At 42.0% G+C, this 19360-nt stretch overlaps 1 protein-coding gene and 1 long non-coding RNA gene across 5 annotated transcripts in view; both read right to left on the bottom strand.

Moving 5' to 3' along the window:
* JARID2 (jumonji and AT-rich interaction domain containing 2) overlaps positions 1-19360 on the bottom strand; it is a 187313-nt gene that overhangs the window by 157399 nt on the left and 10554 nt on the right. The window lies entirely within an intron of this gene.
* LOC310714489 lies at positions 13805-14360 on the bottom strand. The gene is made up of 2 exons (XR_014529833.1): positions 14207-14360; positions 13805-14169 (listed from the first exon to the last, which is right to left on the bottom strand). It is a non-coding gene; the product is annotated as an uncharacterized lncRNA (long non-coding RNA).

Below are 19360 nucleotides of genomic sequence, written 5' to 3'. Positions count from 1 at the left end.
CCCCTTTTTTAAATAAAATAAAAAATAAGCTTTTTAACAGTGTTACTCTGTGTGCCTTGAGTTGTCTATCCTCATGTCAGAGGGCATAAGAATATTTGCCAAATCACCTAATACAAAAAAGGGAGTTTGTAATCTGAGGGCAACTGATGGAACAGTACAGTAAGAAGGAGGACAGGCAGGGAATATTTACTAGCACTTTTTTTCTTTATAAATAAAAGCTCTACATTTTCCCAGCTTGTTTTGCAGTCAAAGCTCATGTTCTAATCCAGTAGTTTTCTAAACTTTCCAGCTCCAGGGAACCCATTTCGCATTGACTCATCCTCTGGCCAGGTCTGTTGAGCTTTGCTGAAAACACACACTCAACTCCTGTGGCTGCACAACGCAAGGGGAAGACCACCAAGTAGTTGCCAAACTGTCATTCAAAGCAATTACTGATCCTCATACTGAGGGACCCAATCAGTTCCCAAGGCATGCCAAGTTTGGATGGAAGGAAGCTCTGAAAAACAACAACGTTCTAATCAAATGATACACTCCACTTTAAATTTCAGCAAATGCTATCCTCAGTCCTCTTGTGGTGCAAGTGAACACATCCCCGTGGGGCCAGCCGGGGAAGAGAGGGCGAGCCCCCTCCGCCCCGGCCCTAAATAGGACAAGCCACGCCCCCTCCAGCCAGCCGATTGGCTGGCCGGGAGGCGTGGCCGGGCGGGATTCCCTAGCTCTCGCGGGGGCTGAGACCAGCCCCCGCTCACGTGGGGAAGGGCGTGATGCCCGCAACCCCACCTCCTGGGGCTAGCCCGGAAGTGGCTTTACGGTTAAGGCTCAGATGAAACGTTTTCTCAGACCATCCTGACAGCAGAAACATTGCCCAGCCCTTGGATTTGGCTTCGTCACGATGCAGAAAACAGATTTTGACTGTTTTGGTAAAAGCTGACCAAGGAAAAATATTTTCTGCCCTCACACTGGCATCCGATAGGCAAGGAAATGGGGGAAATGGCAGCTTGAAGCAGCAGGTGTGATCACCACTGACATTGAAGGGGAAACTTCACTTCTGCTCAAATCTTCCCTCCTCCCCAGCAATTTGTGCCCCCCCCCAGCACCAAGATGCTTTCTCTCCAAATTTACAGCCTGTGAACTGATGGCAGAAGTCATTGTGACTCAGCTCTCATTACAATACTACACAGCAGCATTACATAGTCCAGAAAAAAATCTTGAAGGAAACAGGGTTGCGGAAGGTAGCTGTATCCTGTAGAATGTGCCCATATAAATGCAAGCTAACTTTAAGAACTGCACCTGGTTATCATAAATGTGACCCCCTCCCCCGGCCTCTCTGTGTACATCTACAGATTCTTGCTCACCCCTGCTTCAACTGAATACTTCTGCTAGCACCATCTTCTATCACAGAGCACAAAAGCCAAAACTAATGGGGTAGGTGGACTGTAATAACACACCCAACTTACTCAAAGTGCGCATTATATCCTCAAAAGAACAAAGCCAAGGGTGCCCCCGTGCATTCTGGGTAAAAAGACAAAAGTCAGGATTGGTTGGCCACCTCTTGTCTTCCTTTTTTCACCACCATTCCTATTACTTAAAGCAAGGAGCAGACTTTTTAACGGGAGCTTCAATGATCATTAAATATACCTTTCCCCTTTAATTAAAACGCAGGCTCCAACTAAGTGCATCGAATTAGCCAAAAATAGCAGTACAGCTGGGTCACCTTTGGCAGATTCTCACACACCACCACGCACAACCTTCCTGTAGCCACTTCCTCCCGAGTGCACCACCTTCATTTAACTGCCAAGTCTGAAAGAGATGCACAAGCTTTGCTTCTTGGCAGAGAGAAGGACGTGTATGAAGGGGAGGGAAGAAAACGGATCCATTGTGTAGCAAGGTAAACTACCTTATGCCAGAAAGGTTTGTAAGATTTCAAATTCATTGTTTATTTAAAGGTAGCCTTTTTTGTCAACCAGACTTAAGGGCAAAATCTAGCAGAGGCAATAATGTATTCCTTCATAGTTATACAGCCCCATCTGTTTATATTTAATTGCCAAATGACTATAAGGCACATATATAATATTTAATTCACGTAACCATCCTGGCTAGAGAACTTTCACATGTCCCAGGTATTGGCTTTGGAGAGAGTTGACTCACATGCTCACATACAACTTCCAGGCATTTACAGATACACATCAACAAAGGTATACTGAATATATTGTAGGAAGGACTAAAACTAGCCCAAACTATCTTGCTAATTACCTATTCTATAAAGGTCTGCCTTATTAAATGTACATGAGGTTTCCTCCCAAAAAAATTCCACACAGCCTCCAAACAACAATTTCCCAGCGTCAACAAAACCCAACATTGTAATTTACTAAGAAACAGTGAATTTGTCATGATTCAAGTTCCTTTGAGGTATTTTTTTTTTTTAATGCAAAGCAGTCTCGGAAGGCTGAAGTTTTCAGGGCATCGATGGTGATGCTTCACTCTCATGTTCATGCATCTGGAAGGGAGAAAGCCATAAACAAACAAAACAAGCCACACAAACTATGTTTGCAGAATTAAATCCTGATTTTAAAAGTTGGCGTTCAAATCCTGGCTTGTTTGGAAGCCATTAACCACAGTTCCCAGTTCACACATAACAGAAAACTATGGTTAACTGTGGCTTGTTTGGCCACTCACATGAAGCAAAGAACAAAGCAGCAGCAGATGGGCTGCATGTAGGTGCAGAGAGTGTTCATGTGCATCCTGAATGGAGTCATCCTGGGCCACATCTCCTCTCTAGCACTTCCCAAAGCTGCTTTGCATTTTAAATGAAGCCAAGTGCACTAGCATGAACTCTGCTATATAATCCATTATCTGCAGTAGACACAGACCCATTGTCCGCAGCACGTGCAGAGAACTTGGAAAAGGGAGATACATTTACCCTTGGCACCAGGCCTCAGCAGAGCATGCATGAAACATCTTGCTGCTGCTGCTGCCTAATGCAAAAATGCCGCAGGAAAGCAGAGAAAAAGATGTGTGTGTGGAGGGGGTGTCTTCTGTTCCCAAAGCAAGCACTGTACTTGGGTTCTTGCTAGATAGGGGAGGGCACTCATTGGTGACTGAATTCATAACATATATAAGCACGCAGTCTGTCACCACATCTTCCTTGCACCTTGGATATTTGCTCAGTTAGGAAATATTGGAAACAGAGAAACAGAAGGCCACCTAATCAGACCCTAATACAAGATATTGGGCAGCAGTCTACTGTAATCGAGGCTTTCTAGAAAGCATTCTTCTCGCTTAAAGCTTCCATGAGATAGATAAAAAAAAAATACATACCTGAGCAACAAGGCTATGCAAACATTTGTAGGCTCTGAAGAGATTGAGCAATTCTTGATGATGGCACACAAACCACAAGGGGGAAAGGCTGACTGACTCGATGTTTATAGAGCCTTACAGCTCAAACACATTTTATGCGTCTGGAGAAATAGTGCACATTTTTACAAATTACAACAGGTTATTTCTGCTTCACAAGACAGGGTTCAGAGACTATTATCTAGTCTCCCACCCAGGACCCTTCAGAGAGAGGCTAGGGACTAGATGAGCCAAAACAGGATACAGTGCATTGGGAAGAAAAAGCATGCATATTGATCACAACTGTAATGGAGATCATGACTGCTGTAGGCTTCTTTATTACACACAGTAAAGGTTCCCTTTAAAGTACTGACTAGCATGGCCTCTCCAAATATTATTATTTGGAGAAGCAACACCAAACCGCTTCCAAATATATCCTTCTATCTACGTGTGCGCTTACAAATTTATATACCGCATCCCCCTGCCTGGTTCCCATATGACACAAGCCATTAAATATTTCTGAATTTATCATTTTAATGCTGCAGCGTCCTAGACACAAATCCAGTACATTCCAAAATCATGTCTACAAATCCTGAAACAAATCCAGATGTCAGGCAGCAGAGTTAACCAGCTACAGATGGCAGGCCAGATTCTTCCCACCAAAGAGTTGCTCCAAAGGTTCTTGCCTTCCCCCTGCATCGCCACTCAAAGCTGCAGCACAATCTCAGGTCAAAGCATTCCAGGCTTTGTCACCACCACCAGATCATGCCACCGAAATAAACTTCACTAACATCCCCCCCAAGGGCACCTCACTGAGTCACAGGCGTTTCTCACCAGACACGGCTCTCCCCAGACTCTTTGAACTCAATGTGTTATTACAATAGCATGAGAGGAAAAGGGAAACAGCGTTTTTGGAAGTGGAGTTAGCAGTGATGAGAAATCAATCTCTCGGCTTGGCCCAGCTTTAGCTTAAATGCAAACAAATCTAGGGAACAGCTACATTATCACTTTTGATATGATGCTAATATTAATTCTGGCAGTTCATACCCTAGTCATTGATTTTTTACTCTCTTTTTATTACAGCTAAAGTGCTAGCAGGAGCAACAGCACATTATTCTATTATTCCATAATACAAAATGAAAAGGCTGGATTAAAACACGAGGGTCAGGCAGCGGCTGCATATTTAAGAGATTACAGCAAGACTGCCTCTCTTGCCCCCGGCAGTTCCACTTGTTTATATGTTTGTCACATTTGTGGACTGCCTTCTCTCCAAGGAGCTCAAGCTGGTATACAGTTGACTTTCAACTTACACGTTCCGGAAATGACGCGTAACACTAAAATCACAGACGGTTAAAACATACTCTCCCTGAACTTCCAAACACTTTCCCAGGGTGAGCGCAATGGTGGGTGGGATTGCCAACAGTTTTATTTGTGGACGTCCACACACACCCTTCCCCCCTCCCCCGGCAGAGCACGTAAAGCTAAATTTGTGCACGTCAAATGTGCGTAAGCTGAGAGTTGGCTGTACATGACTCTACCCCGCTCCTGCATTTTATCTTCACAACAACCACGCAATAAGGCACCCTTCAACAAACTGGTTCCCACATTGGGACTATAACACTCGCATCAGTCCTAGCCAGCATATCCAACAGTCAGAAAAGATGGGAGCTATTGTTAAAAAAAACATATCGAGGGAATCGGGTTGGGCAAGGCTGATCTAAGCACTTTGATCTAGGGGCTAATCATACTGATCCAGTGTGTTACACTTCAGAAAACACAGTAGAATCTCTAGTGTGATATACCCAGAACTAATCACATGGCTTTCCCACCCTGCTCTTGTCCATGACCAATGCCAGCTTGGCTGCTGGGCAAATGAAATGCTATCTCGGGCTGCCATTGCCACCTTTCAGAAAATACTCAGGAGGCAAGGGGTTCTTCTTGGTGGCTGTTGCTATTTATTTATTAACAACAACAACAACAAATATTTCCAGCTTGAGTCAAGGTTTGAATATTTCAAGGATAGTACATTGAACTGAGAACATTTACAGTAGCTAATGTATTCAGCAACCATAGTACGCCCTTGTGCAAGTTAATGGAAGCAAGAAGCAGTTCTGTTCATAATATTGAAGTTAGCTGTGCCCCTCTGGCCCTTGATTACATGCACTGATAAGATGCACATTAGCTGTTGCCCTTTGGCACGTTTTCAGTGAGGTCTACACCACTGAAGCAAGCTGTCAGTGTCTGTTATGGTATGTTCTTGATAATGGAAATGCACAAAGCCCAAAAGGTGCTAAGCAGGGTAGGGTAAATTAAGAAATGAAGTGAAAACTAGTCATGCTTAACAGTGGGTATAAATCAATCATCATCTCACTAAATCCTACCCGAAATCCTTGGGCTGGCCTTTATGCCTGGTGGTAGAACAAAGAACCCTTACACAATCGTCAGGATAGGAAAATATGTTTTTACAAAGGGAGGTGACACACCATAAAAATACAAAAGTTGGCTTCAAAAAACATCTGCTGCCAAATGTAATCGCTCTCATTTTGATAAAACAGCACTGTCGGTTTATTACCCCGCTACACCCTCAGGATGCATAGAAAACTTTTTAAATGATTGTGCAGCAACAAGCTTACTTGTGCATACATAAACACACATACCCACAGGACTCAGCCAGAATCCAAAAGGTGAACCCATGATCCAGCACTACATGAATCATTAGATAAATCCCAATCAACTCATACACTGAAAACTTCTGGTGTGCTGCTCTTAACACAAAGATGCACTGTCATGCAGCCACACTTCTACCTAGCACTGATGTTGGAAAGCAGTATTAGAAACTCAGATATATAAACTAAGTGCCAAATGGCTCCTTAAACCAGGGTTACAGTCACCCAGACGGAATGTCTGGTCACAATTTTAGAGCCAGATGGTTCGAAAGTCATATTTTTCAATACAACCTTTTCATTCCTGAAATTTGTTTAGATTGTACAGATAAAATATCACAGATAGAATTCTACAAGATCTGTTGTTTGTGTGTGTGAAGGATCCTCAGGCATGCCCGTCCAGATGGTGGAGATGTCAGGTGCCATCCTGGCAACTGGGCACCTTCACTTGGTCACAAGTGGTCGATAGCCAAGTGCAAAATGGGCCTGGCGCCTGACAAATTTTGAACACAGTCGGAAACTGAAGGTTGGGATTATGTGGATAATAAAGTGGACAGCTCAACAACTCTACACTGACTTAAGCTGCACCAACTTCCATGCAAAGTCGCTGAACCAACCTGCATTGCCAGATTTACCCCTCAGAAGCCCCACCAGCACAATGAGAATAGGCCTATCTGGGAGCAGATAAGTTGCAGCAACAGCCAACGCCACAGCACTGTTACTTGCAAACCATTCCATGTCACTAAGGACAGAAAAAGAAAAATGAAAATCCCAAAGGCTTCCTTTTAGTCAGTTATTTATTCTCCTCGATGTAGCTGTCGACATCCTACCTTATTTGCACACAGCCTAATGTGCACATAGCATGCTTTAAAGCTGTGTTTTGCATTTCACCAGAAATAACCTGGTTCTGTATTTTTCTTTTCTAAGCAGTATTAAGTAAGCTAATGTCAGGAAGATGGTGTTGCCACTGTCTAAGTCTAAATTGCTGACAGATGTGATGCAAAGTTAAATACATGAAGCACAATAGACTTTTCTTTCTCTGAAGCTGAGAGAAGCAATAAGAGAAATTGACTGCATTATGTTATTTGACTTCTAGAACCTCACACTACAGAGCAGAAAGTCAAACTCTCTCTCTCTCTCTCTCTCTCTCTCTCTCTCTCTCTCTGGTACCAGTCACACGATCCAAAGGCAGTGATATGAATGGAAAACTGGGTTTCTACAGCAGCAGTGTATGACTGCTCTGGATGACAACAGAATTTCACTAGCTTGATTCAGATATAAGGAGTCTAATAAATCAGAACCACTGCCTCCAAATACCAACTGCTGCAGGTCACATGCAGAAGAGGGCTGAATTTCTATGCTGCTTTATATTTCCACTTCCAACTACAAATCCCGCTTCAGCACATCAGTCATGGTTCATTCAACCACAGTCTCCCATTCCGTCCTTTCCCCAATTTTGTTTATTATTACATTTCTATCCCAACTTTCCTCAAGGCCAAGCTCAAGGTGGTGTGCATGTTTCCTCTGCTCACCATTTATCCTAACAACTTTGGGAGGTAGGTTAGGCTGAGAGACAGTGACTGGCGCAAAGGAGCTTCACTGATCAGATCAGAATTCAACACTCAAATCCGTGCATTGTACCTCAGTAGTTTACATATAATGGGAAACCATGGTTTAATAAAACACCAGCTGTCTTTCATTAAGGTACCCAAGAAAAAACACAACATTCATTCTCTGTGTACTAAATCATGGTTTAATAGCCGGAATAGTTCAGATTTAATGATCTTTGAAAAAACAACACTCTCAAAACAAAAGATACATATATTCATTTAGCCAGTTGTAGCTGCTGCACCACCTTTGGGGGCCATCATAGCTAAAAACTAGAGTGCTAACTCAACAGAAAATGAAATTAGACAAATAAAATAAGAAACCATTAAAACATGGGACAAACCATGGTTTGCCAGTTTGTTAATAAACTCAAACCATTGTCTGGGTTCTAAATTATGAGTTCAGCAAGCCATGATTTGGCATGCTAACTGATTTTTATTATTATCATCTGGCTTGATGCATGAACAGAGCCATCATCCTCTGGAAATGGCAGCCTTTTAGAAAATGCCAGTCCCACATAGTTCTGCATAATGAAACTGACCATGCAAAACACCATGTTCACATCAGCTCATAAAAGCCAACAGTCAAAGATAAAACGGAAAAGGTTATTACTTAAGAAAGTACATTTAGTATGTATCATACAGAAGAGTAAAATGCAGGTGATGTGACAGTTTAGATTTTTTTTTGTTTAAGAAGGAGAGAAACACTTACAGTGAAATTACGCGTTGATGCACAATTTTGGCAGTATAGTTGGCTTCTGAAACAGGCACACCTTACATCTTATTAAAATGGTTTCATAGTCCTACTTAAGCACTCTTAGTTTTAGAATCGTAGCGTGGAAAGGGGTCACAGGGCTCATCTAGTCCAACACCCCAACGTAGGACTCAAACCCCCAACCCTCAGGTTAAAAGAGTCTCATGCTTTACCGAATGAGCTGCTCTAGATATTCTGTCAAAAGACAGCACTTTTAATTTAATTCAATAAATGCAGTTTAAAAGTAAAAAGAGCAGGACAGTTTATTTAGATACTAGCTAAGGACCCATAAGTACTGCATTTTCCATTCTCCCAAAAGACCCCTTCCTCTGATGTATCCACTCCTGCAACAGCCCCTTCAGCCTCAGCCTTGTCTTGTCTGCCTGCCCTACCACTGGCTGATTTCCTCTGATATCACAGTCAGACGGGGGGGGGGGGGCACATAACGCCTTTGGATGTCATTAGCTTACTTGCTCTGATGGGACAGTGTGGCCTGGGCAGCCTTAAGCCAGGGTGCTAAGGAGGATATGGGAGGCCTGAAAATTGGAACTCAAACGCCCATGAAATTAAGTCACATCAATAGAGCTTGGATGTCAATAGGCTTCAAATGGCATCTTGCTGGCTAGATTGCTTGAGCAATGAAACAGGACAGGTGCTGCTGCTGCTGCTTTCTAAAAACATGTGCTTGTTTGAAAAGTTTCTGTATAATCACTTTGTAAAACGAATTCAAAATGACATCCCACATACGGTATTCAAGGGTGGGGGTGGGGGCAGAAAACACATTCCATTAACAAAAAGAACAAAAAGAGAGAACAGAAGCCAGCATGACGGGGAAAGGCTTTCCAAAAAGAAAAAGGGGGAGGACACATATGCTGAGGAAAACAAACCCACTGACTATCATCTAATGCTTACACAAAAAGCAACAGCTCCTAATAAAACAAAAATAATTAAAAAAACCGGTGCTGCTTTTAGCATGCAGTAAAATGTAAAGAGATTTCATGTGATTGAAACAGAAGAGTTGATGTGCAGCAGGATTGCTGTAAGCCCTGAGGGACCTGGTATCTGCCTTGCAGTCTTTTCCCCACCTGGGGGGGGGGCGCTGACTGACTCCAGCGACAAAAGTGAATGGATTCTTGCCTTTCTTTAGTTTTGTTGTAGATGCTGTCCATCCAGTACTCATAGCTTAATTCAGACCCTTTGTGCTCCTTTGAACTTTTGGATGCTTAGTTATGAGCATTTGTCATAGCATGACATTTTTTGGGGGGGGAGATCACACAAGTTAATGTTCTCTCCCTCGTAGCAGAACTGTCAACCGAAGACATCAGCACACACCTCCAGACTGAGCTCATTAAGGCAGCCTGTGGACTAATACAGGTGGACACGCCAAAATTAAAGACTTCTTTAATGCATGTACACAACTGCTTGCATTTTTCATCTGAGATCCTAAGCAGCTAAATTTCATGTTTGAGGAGGATGTTCCCCCCCCCCAAAAAAAAAACATAGAAAAAAAGATGAAGCACCCTTAACCAGAACTTCCTTGGCTTTTAATTATACTTGGCTCCAAGTTCTGAAAGTCTCTACCTTTCCATTTCTGTTTTGTGGTTATATTAATGTTTTTAAAAAGTAATAAGAGGGACAGTCTACTCTCCTCTTCAACTCACTCGCACAGTATAGTCACACCATCCTTCCTCCCTGCTACAGACTAGAGAAGGAAGCTAGGCTGGATCCAATTTTGGTCCCCCTGTACAGAAGTAAGAGTCAGAGATAGGCAGCAGAAAGGCAAGCATCTTGGAGAAGGGTCACAGTTCAGTGACAGAACACATCCTTTGTATGAAAAGGGTCCCAGCTTCAATTTCTGGCATTTCCAGGTTGGGCTGGGAAAGACTCCCATCTGAAACCCTGGAGAACTGCAGCCAGACAGCATAGAATAGACTGACTTTGAGTTAGATTGACCCATGGTCTGATTTGATACAAGGCAGCTTCCTGCCAGTGCCTAATGCTTCACTGGGACCAATGAACAAGGTTCACCAAAAGGAATTTGCAGCTCAGTGGCTGGCACTAATGTTAAACTTGTCCTTTCAGCAAGGCCTGTGTTCATTCCACTCCCCCATTGACACTGGCTTCTCCCTCCTTGTACTAATGGAAACTAACCTTGGCTGCCATTCCTCCTAACAATCTAAACGCATGCAGAGCAATTACAAATACAGTTTGTCAATTATGAACTTTAATATTTTTGAAAGAGCTGGTTAAGAAAATATCACTGTTATCTCAAAATAGTATTTTTTGGAGGTGGGACCAACCTTCTGAGTTAGCAAACATGAACAAAAATAAGTCAGGAGTAAACATAAAAGACATGCCATTAAAAGTAATTCAGAAACAGTAGAAATCTATTGCTATGACTATCTCTTTAAAGATGAAAAGATAAGTGCTTTTTTGTGCCTCCCCCCCAACAGGAAGTATATCCATTTTTCATCCTAATTTAGAACTAACTTGGTTAGGAATTTTTAATGCCACATGAAGCAAAAATCAGTTTTTCATCCAGTGCTTTGAAAGCATAAAAGGCAGACCTGCAATCAGAGGGAGATTCAGCTGAAACATATGACTGTCAGAATTAAGTGGTTAATTAAATTAATTTTACTTGTTTGTGGCTTATTTGAAGAAGGCATGAAAAGGAATGAGAATGTGTTTTTGTTACAATCAAGAGCACAGTCCACATACCTCTTGGAAGTCCCTGCACATTTACAATAAACTAGGAGTTACAGAAACCACCGCAGAATATAAAAACCGTAATTATCCAAATTCACCATGTTCTGCTCTTTTAACTCCACTGCTATATAGCTTACTTTCTGGGGCGTGAATAAAGTAGGTGTTGCCAAGCCTTGCCTTCCACCTCTTGCTTACCTTTCACTCCTTGCACTTCACCTGCCCACAAGACAGCACACCCCTAGTATCTGCTGACACACCTTGATGCATGCAAGGACAAAGCACGGTGTGTCATGCCCTTTCTTACCCATGTGTTAATTTAAAGAGGCTTTTCTTCCTCCTCTTGCTGGTGGAAGGCAACCTTCTCAACCTGCACAAGAAGTAGGGATGCTTCCAACAGATGCCAAGATGGGACAAGGTGAAGAACTGTGGCCTACTGAATACATAGTTCCAGAAACATATCAATATTTTCTGTCATTAGGGATTTTAGAAAAGCAGAAGTATAAAAACATTTTTAGTTTAAAAGGGGTGTTGTTGTTGTTGTTTTTGCTGTCCACCATCATGGACTCCCTAGGGAGGAAGGGCAGGACATACATCTAGAGTTGTATCCAATGCTCCATGGACTTAGTTCTGTTGGCACAACAGGACTTCCGTTTCCTCTCCTCCACCTTTTTGAGGGCACCCAGAGGGGTCAGGAGAGGAACCCTGTTGCACCACCAGAGCCTCAACATTGCAAACCCTTTAAAACTGGTGAGAGTCTTTATTGCAGTCACCAGCTGCTCTAGAACAAATATACTTCTAAGTCTAACAACTGTAATACACTAATGTTACCAGATGTCCAGCCTGTCTTTCCAGACATATACAACCTATGTTTTGATTATTCCCCAGTTCAAGGGGCTGCCCTAAATGCCACAAATTCACATGGAAATTTTGAAACGGGCTCCATCTGCCCACAATAACCCAAGCAGGGAAATCCTGATCTATTAAACTTAGCGATAAAACTCAGAGTGAAACAAAAAGAATGAGCGTGTTCAGTTCACATCCTTGTAATATTTGACTTTGAAACCCTCAGTCACAGGTACACCTAAATGAACTGGTCAGCTCCCTGACTGGGGATGGGGGGTGGTCCTATAGAGGCAAACATCTTATAAGGAAACCAGCGGTTTTAGTAGATTCCAGCTTCCCTGTAAATAACTCCCACTGACTCCTGATTGAACAAGCACTTCACACCCCCTTCAAACCATTAATATCACAGATGGCACTACGAAAAGCCACAAGGTAAGAGGACAGGAGTGGCTGCGGCAGAAGTATATTCCTGGAAATCAAGCAAAATTCCCATTCTAGCCAGCAGGAGTAGGTGTCAAGTAAGCACTTTGTCAATTGCCTGTACTGTATCCACAAATGCATTTTTAAAACACTGTTGTTTTTTAAATGTCAACACAAAAAGAAATTAAGCACCACATAGTACAAGTCAGTCACCACTGAACAATGTGTTCCCACACCTTTCAGCCATTTTCAAGAGTGGAGGTGGAGAAGACTACGTAGTTAGAAATTCTTAGAAGTCAACAGAATCCTTGAACTACATTGCCTTCACTGAGCATAAACATTAAAATGAAACTTATGTCAGATCCTATGTTGTTGTTGTTTTAAAAGTCTCCCAGAGTCATTCTGAGACTCTGTCACATATGATGTTACTCAGATTGTGTCAGTGATCCTTTTGCAAGGAGCAGCATTCCTTACTAGTCCACGTTCACAGCGATTTGCCCACACCATTCCAGTTACCCTTGAGGAAATTCATACAGAGGTACAGTAACTTTCCCTTGGGCAGAAGCTGCAAACATTTTTCCTAAACCATAAACCCACACCACACAGTTTCCACCCCAAAGTAAAGATAAAATTACCCCAACAAGTATTGATTTTATTGGGATTTGAAGAAACATGAATAGCTGAGGCTGGTGGTACAACCCAGAGAAAACAGGCGTATACAATTCAACACTTGACCTACTCAGACTTCAGTGGATTTGAAACCTGCAATCCTACACACAGAGGTAGGTTGCTTAAAATTTCAACGGAATTTAAGCCATGTAACAGGATGCAGGATTGCACACTTAGATGTATCTTACTTTCCCTGGATTGCACCCTAGAGCTGTAATTTTCAACATCTGGAGGCTTATTTTCCATTTTACAACCTACAAACTATGTCAAAACTATGATCCAGTTTTAAAGACAGGATTATAGGCAATGAAATCCAAAACTGTGATAAGCTATGGATGGGGGAAATACCACGTGATTGCCCACACCTGGACCATGGCCTGCAGTTACCACTGTAGGTACAAATTAAAAATAAAAGCTGATATAGTAATAGCTGGAGAAAGACTGATGGGGGGAACCTAGGAAATGGGCAAGGAATGATATTGTAAATATATGACACATTAGCCTGGCACATGGTGCAGAGAACTCCAGGCAAGAGTCCCAGTATTTTTGGAGCTAAAAAGAACTGGATGTCACGCGGAGGCAAAAAAAAATCTCAGCCCCAAGTGAAATGCCATGACTTGCATTGTTAAGCAGCAATGTGTGAAATGAATCAATGTTATTCTTTAATTGGCTGGAAGGAGTTCTACTTAGTATTTGGCAAACAGAAGGGAAAGTAGAGAAAGAAGTGGTCAGATGGATTTCTAAAAGAAAAAACAACGTCGACACCAATGTCACTGGGATGAAGTATTGTATCCACTTGAAACCAAAACAAACTGCATTCAGTTTTATTTTACAGAGAGAGATTTTTAACTGTAAAACCAAAAAATAAAAGTGCCAATACACATCTGTTGCTTCTGTCTGTGTGGCCTTAGTCACTACTATAGAAAGACCTACTACAGCTCAAGGCATACGTGCCCTAAAAATCTTTCACCATCTTCAATTTTCTCAAGGGATTATAATGTCTTTGAAGGCACTAATAATTCTGCTAGAGGTAAATTAACCTGCTCACAGAAGTCCCAGGATTCCTGGAGGAGGAGGAAGCTATGACAGCTTCATCACTTTAGGCCTTTTCTTTCTTTCTTTCTTTCTTTCTTTCTTTCTTTCTTTCTTTCTTTCTCTCTCTCTCTCTCTCTCTCTCTCTCTCTCTCTCTCTTTCTCTCTCTCACACCCACATTGGAAGACTAATAAAATGAGGGAAACCAATATATGACTAAAAACAGCCCTTCACTGATTTCCAGCATGATACTAATTTTGGAATCTTCCCAAATAATTTCATGGCCGCTTACAATCATTAACAGAAAATTAATTGTGCTGAGTGGTTATCCTAAAAAAAAAAAGAGAGAGAGAGAGAACATGACAGAAGTTGTTTAAATTGTATTTTTCCCCATCCCAAGAATGTTTCCCCCCACCCACCCTCAAGCCCCTTGTGTGTCAAGTTATTTTAAAGTTCAAAATAAAACAGCAATGCTATAAAAACAACGCCTACAGCATGTACACTGCATGTTGGAATGGATTCCTCAACTTGGCCTCATCGCTTATGCATTGGATAAAACAAACACTGACAGCTTTTTTGCATTTGTAAAGGCCCCCATAGCAGCTGTGGTGATCCCACCATAGAGCAATGAATTAAGCCTGAAATCCAGCTGGGTTTGAACAGAAGCCTTCTTTTTTCTCCACAATACAGCAAGACTATCATTGTTAACCTAGGCATTATTACAAAATATTCCACATGACATTCAGAGTGAGAACTACACCCTACAAAATTAGCTCTTGTAAGCATTTTTAATATATTTAAAAACAAATTTGATAGCGCGGCCTAGGCTGATTACAAGTTTCACGTTGCAAGGATATGAAAGACAAAGCTGGTCATCTCAGCAGAATGATCAACTGAAAAGAGAGGTATAGATAGATCCCAGTTTACTGAACACAAGAAACATGAAAAAGCAGGCCGGAAAAACCTCTTGATAAAGGTCACTTCTATATGAAACAGATTTCCAAAATATTCCCACCCCCCATTGCCGCTGTCACCCCCAAAAGCCAAGCAGCAGCATTCAGCAAGAAAGATTATCATTTAGTGTGCTATATAAGTAGGAAATTTGCATTCTTGGCATACATGGAAAGGGTTGACAGGGCATTCCCAGCATTTTTAAGGCTTCTGCAGCCAAATCTTCCATCTTATTCTCCATTATACCTGAAATATCACTACTCGCCAAACTCTCCCTTGTGCAGAGATGGAGGGATGGATGTAGGTTGCCATGAATGAATAAACAAAACATTTTGCTTCTCGTGGAGAGGGGCTGCAACAAGCAATTGAAGGAAGAACTGCATGGCTTGCACCAATGCATGTAAGAAACCCTTTCCTTCCAGATACATATGGGTTAAGCACCTTGGCCTTCCTCTGGCCCCAAAAGACTGCTCTCTCAACCCAAAACACATCCAGCCCCATAACCGCTTTCCGAGGAAGCAGCTGTCAGGTTTTGGTTAACACACATGCGCATGTAATGCATAGCTGGGCCCTTAGCCTGCTGCAGCCTGTTCACACCAAGGCTTCCGCCCCTGGAGTCTCTGCTAGGAGTAGCAGCGGCTCCTTCAACAGTTTTAACATGGAATGATAATCAGGAACTAGCTAACCCACCAGGGGCTGAGTAAATGCCACAATTAACAAACAGAACCTTAAAAATCAGCCAAAATAAGCAGTCGCTTGATTAAACAGAGAAGTGTCCTGAGCCAGGTACATTAAATCTAAATGCACTTGGTCCTGAAAAATCACGGGGCAATGGCTTAATGGAACCCTCTGTGCTTATAAAGGCAGGCTTAGAGCAAGTTCAGGCAATTGCACTGGAGATCTCAAGGCTTTTTTCTGTGGGTTGGCATCTTTTGACATTAGCCAGTCAATGAGTCCACCTGCAGTTTCCTCCTCCCTGTGGAAAAGACTGGAACCTGGATCAGACATCAACTGCCGGTAACCAAAAGGCAAAAAACTTTTTAAAAAACCACCTTTCACCTATATTATATCCCTAACGTAATGTACACTCTGTGGACTGTAACTTGCTTGAGGAGCCAATTAAAAAAATTAAATGGCTAGCACTAGTCTCCTCGTGGAAAGGAAATGTCTTAAAAGCACCTCAGTTTGGCTCACAATTTGGGGTTTCTGCCTGAAAGTGCAAAAAGAGGCAATTTCCATGTCAGTTCACAGCATGGTGACCAATTCTAGCCATTTCATGCCTTCAGGTTATCTAGCAACTGCTACAATTTTTATGTTTCTAAGAAGTAAACTTCAATTGTTTGTATGTGGGGCCTCAGACTCCACATGAACTTCCTGCAACCCAGAAAAATACAGTACAATCCTAGGCATGTTTACTTAGAAGCAAGGGTCACTATGCTCAAAGAGGCCTACTCCCTGGTAAGTGTATTTAAGACTAAACTGCCATTTAACTAAGACAATATTGGCATTATGTTAGTCTTATGTGCATGTTTTGGAGAGGGGAGGAGAGAAGAGAAAGCTTTAGCATCATTAGGATATCTAGCAGGTAATAAGGCAAGAGCAACCCTGCTGGGTTATATCTATATCCATCAACCTGTTTTCTATAACATCCAGATATGCTACATGCAGGGTTTGAATTCTGCTGAATCTCCTAGGAACTATGGACTCAGGGGACCTTCCGTTATTAACAGGATCTGAGGCACACATGAAACATAAATGCAGTGGTATTGTGAATAAAGATTTTAATATTTAAGCTATTAGATCTGCTAATCTTCCAGAGCTTTTTTCCAGATACAACTTTTCTTTATATTTTTTTCTTTCTTGGCTGGGGGTGGGGAGGGGAAAAACAAGGCAAAGAGCCACAAAATAGGGAGGCTTGTGGCAGATGGAAGGAAGTTCAAACCCACATCTGAGATAACTTTGTAATTTAGCTATAACTTTAAAAGACACCGGGTAAACCAGGGATTGTGGTCAGGATATTCCTTGTCTGGACATACTCTTTAAAGGGAAATTCAAAGAGAAATATATCTTATGAAGAGAGGAAATGCAGTTAATTCCCGATATGAGAATACAAAACGTCTCAAAACATTCAATTACTGAATGCTTTTGCCTCTACAACAAACAAGCCAGGAGACAATTTTTTTTTTTTTTTGGCCTCTGAAGAATGTGGATTGAAAAATCAGTGTTGCCGTTTCTGGTAAAATGATTGTTTTGTTCCGTTTATGCCCCATCATTGCAAAGCAGTAGGCTGGCTTTAGGTGTTCTTAGACTTGCCAGTAGTAAATGTGAAAAGAATCTAGGGGTCTCAATAGACCCCTAGCATAACATGAATCAACAGTGTGATGCAGCAGCAAAAAAAAAAAAAAAATTAATGCTAGTCTAGGCTGAACCAATAGAAGTATATTGTCCAGATCGATGGAAGGAGTAATACCTCTGCCTTGGTCAGACCACACCTGGAGTACTGTGTCCAGTTCTGGTCACCTCAATTTAAGAAGAATCCCTGACCACTAGGTTCCAAAACCCACAGGAGACCAGTGAAGGATTTAGAGCTGAAATTGCATTGGAACACAAGCCATGCAAACAGCGAACTGCTACATTTGTAGCACTATAAATGAAACTGACCCAAGCAGGGGGAGGAAAACTATAGGATTAAAAATAAATAAATGGAAATATAGGCAATTATATAGGCAGTGCTTTTTCTGGGCGGATGCAGGGGGACGCATACCCCTAAACATTTTGTGAATCCAATGGTGGCTTCATTTCCTTTCCCGGTGATTTTCTTGAGTCAAAATGACAATACCCCTAAATATCTTTTTAGAATAAAAAGCACTCCGTTACTCAGACTGTGGACAGATTTGCACATGCATGAACCTCACTTGATGGATTGTGTGCTGAATGTGTTAACAGCAACCAGCAAAAAGCTGTGTGCTCGAGTTTGTCAATAGGCCAGAGATCCGGCCTTATTCTTTAGGAGTTCTGAGGTAGCACAAAATGATGCAGTAACAACACCTTCTGCTTTGTGGTCCACTGGTTCCCTTTCTGCCTATCATGGGGGGGGGGACCGTTGTCTTGCATTCTACGGAAAGTGCAGGATGAGAATAGGCAACTGGCCTGTAAAAAAGACAAAGGGGGGGTAGGCTCTCCACCATATTGTCAGCTCTGCTTGATCTGCAACAGCATTTTGCACACATTCAAGTTGTCACTTGATGCTGCAGTCGCTATGACCTCATTCAAGTCAGTTCAGAAGCACCATGAGTCCTGTGTTTATGCACTCACCCTGCCACTCCCTGCTTGTATGGATTAACAATGTCCTTGTTTCTTGTTTTTTGTGCAACTCTTGATTTGCAACAGTTACTTCTGAACAGGGAAACTATGGTTTGTAGGGGGGGAATTCAGAACTATAAATCAGAGTTCCACCAACATGCAATATCAAACTCTGATTTCCTGTCCTTCCTTCCCGTATAAAATCAACAAGTGAAGAATTTTTGCTATAACAAGTTTATAAAAATTAAACTGAGAAAACTCAAAGAGATAATTAAACTTAATATGAAGCCTTCCACAGTAATCACCAGACATTCCTGGAAAAATAATTTGATATTCAGTTACTATAAAATATGTGAATTACCATGTCTGGGAAATGTAGCAAAAATAACAGTGGCTTCATCCATTCATGGAGGAGAGGCAAGTTTTGCCAATTTCCCCTTCTCCTACACTAGCGTCCATACTCTTCCCAGGGGGCCCTCCAACTGTTCAGAGCAGATTTCTGGAAATTCCAATGGATCAGCGGGGGAAACAGTTAAAATCACCTCCCACCCACTTCCATTCACAGGAGGCTTCATGAGTAGGTCAATCATAGGATCTCTGGCTCCAACGCAATGATTTAAAAGAGACTATGTAACCCAGGCATGGCCAAACTTGGCCCTCTAGCTGTTTTGGGACTACAACTCCCATCATCCCTAGCTAACAGGGCCAGTAGTAAGGGATGATGGGAATCGTAGTCCCAAAACAGCTGGAGGGCTAAGTTTGGCCATGCCTGATCTAACCAATATGATCTATATAGCTGAATTTGTAATCCAGGTGGTGCCCTCCAGATGCAGACCAAGTCATAGGCAGGTAGCCATGTTAACTCACTGCATGAAGTTCGACGTGAGTCCTGACACTATAAAAAGTAACAGTTTTGGTGCAGTTACAGGTAAGTGAGTTCTAGTCCAAGAAAGCTTATGCCACAATAAAAATGGTAATTATTTTAAGGCGTCACAGAAACTGATTAAGTCACATTGCATCCCTGCCTTTCTGATGTAACTTTCCTTTGTAAACATTGTCAGTGTAGACCACAATATTG

Source organism: Podarcis liolepis, assembly GCF_965112155.1.
Source record: "Podarcis liolepis genome assembly, chromosome: 8".
Lineage (NCBI taxonomy): Eukaryota > Metazoa > Chordata > Lepidosauria > Squamata > Lacertidae > Podarcis > Podarcis liolepis.
This window is presented reverse-complemented; position numbering and strand designations above follow the sequence as displayed.